A 2,495-nucleotide genomic window follows, 5' to 3' on the forward strand; every position below is an offset into this window, starting at 1 on the left:
GCATGCAGGTCCAAGTGAAAAACTTGAGACTGAGTGGTTAAAGTCGTGATCCAAAGCAAAAAGAGTGTGCTTAAGAACTCTGGACACCTCTAATTGGGGACTTTAGCAAAGCTAAATCACAATTTGAAAAGGTTCACCCAGTTATGTGTCTGTGGCATTTATGTATCCGGTGGTAATACTGGAAAACAAAATGCTTAGGGCCACGGCCAAGACTCAATAAGTAGCTGTGTTCAAGAATCAACATACTAAACTAGGAGAGTCAATAATACTATCTGAATTCTGAGTTCCTATGGATGCCAACCATTCTGAATTTCAAAGAATAAAGTGAGATGCCAAAACTGTTCAGAAGCAAAAAGCTACAAGCCCCGCTCATCTAATAAGAATCTGAGCTTCACTTAAAACTCTGAGATATTATTGCTTCTTAATTTCTTTTCATCCTATTTTATTTATCTAGTTTCTTGAGGACAAGCAACAATTTAAGTTTGGTGTTGTGATGAGCGGATATTTTATACGCTTTTGGGGGTAATTTCATGTAGATTTTAGTATGTTTTAATTAGTTTTTAGTAGAATTTTATTAGTTTTTAAGCAAAAATTATATTTCTGGACTTTACTATGAGTTTGTGTATTTTTCTGTGATTTCAGGTAATTTCTGACTGAAATTGAGGGAGCTGAGCAAAAATCTGGTTTAGGCTGAAAAAGGACTGCTGATGCTATTGGATTTTGACCTCCCTGTACTCGAAATAAATTTTCTAGAGCTACAGGAGTTCAATTGGCACGATCTCAACGGCGTTGGAAAGTAGACATCCAGGGCTTTCCAGTAATATATAATAGTCTATACTTTGCGCGAAGATAGATGACATAAACTGGCGTTCAACGTCAGTATCATGCTGCTGTCTGGCGTTCAGCGCCAGAAACAGGTTACAAGTTGGAGTTCAACGCCCAAAACACGTCACAACCTGGCGTTCAACTCCAGAAACAACCCAAGCACGTGAGAAGCTTTAGTCTCAGCCCCAGTACACACCAAGTGGGCCCCAGAAGTGGATTTATGCACCAATTATCTTAGTTCACTTAATTTCTGTAAACCTAGGTTACTAGTTTACTATTTAAACAACTTTTAGAGGATTACCTTGTACCTCATGATATTTTCAGATCTGCATTTTATACACTTTGACGGCATGAGTCTCTAAACTCCATTGTTGGGGGTGAGGAGCTCTGTAGCGTCTCAATGAATTAATGCAATTGTTTCTATTTCATTCAAATGTGTGTATGTTCCTATCTAAGATGTTCATTCGCGCTTAATTGTGAAGGAGGTGATGATCCGTGACACTCATCACCTTCCTCAATCCATGAATGTGTACCTGACAAACACCTCCGTTCTATATCAGATTGAATGAGCATCTCTTAGCTTCCTTAATCAGAATCTTCGTGGTATAAGCTAGAACTGATGGCAGCCACTTTTGAGGATCCGGAAAGTCTAAACCTTGTCTGTGGTATTCCGAGTAGGATTCAAGGATTGAATGGCTGTGACGAGCTTCAAACTCGCGATTGCTGGGCGTGATGACAAACGCAAAAGGATCAATGGATCCTATTCCAACATGATCGAGAACCAACAGCTGATTAGCCGTGCTGTGACAGAGCATCTGGACTGTTTTCACTGAGAGGATGGGAAGTAACCACTAACAATGGTGACACCCTACATACAGCTTGCCATGGATGGAACTTTACAAACAATTGAGTTGAATATTACATTGCAAAAATTCAGAGGACAAAGCATCTCCGAAACTCTAACATATTCTTCATTAATAAAGTAACAATTCCTTATTCCAAATACTTTTACTTCTTACAATTAAATCCAAATAATCTTATTGGCATCCTGACTAAGATTAGTAAAATAAACGTAGTTTGCTTCAAACCAATAATCTCCGTGGGATCGACCCTTACTCACATAAGGTATTATTTGGACGACCCAGTGCACTTGCTGGTTAGTTGTACGGATTACAATTTCGTGCACCATCATGCATCCACAACATTTTGAAAATCAAATCAAACCAAAAGTGAAAGACAATATTAGTGTATAAGTAGGCATACATCTTTAACAGTTTGCATTAATTTTATAATTTCTCACACCTAAAGAATACCGATCTATTAACGTTGGAACCAATCAAAAGATTAAGGAAGTCTCGTGAGTATTGAAGTTAGGGCACACAAAAATTATTCAAGGATATCAGAGTGACTGTAAACATACACGATGTAGAATTAGGGATAAAAAGAGGTTTGATCAGGCCAAATTTCATTCTTACTAAATTATGCTTACAATAAAAATTTTTTGGTTAGAGCTTGGCCTATACTATATTATGGGCTATTTATTGAGTACTTATGACATATTATGAAGACCTAAAATCTGTTAAAAAGTTTAAAAATTTTAAAAAATATATATAATTACAAAATAAATAAATAATAAAATAAAATTATCTATATGTAATTAAAGAAACAAG

The sequence above is a fragment of the Arachis duranensis genome, chromosome 3 (genome assembly GCF_000817695.3).
Source record: "Arachis duranensis cultivar V14167 chromosome 3, aradu.V14167.gnm2.J7QH, whole genome shotgun sequence".
Taxonomy (NCBI): Eukaryota; Viridiplantae; Streptophyta; class Magnoliopsida; order Fabales; family Fabaceae; genus Arachis; species Arachis duranensis.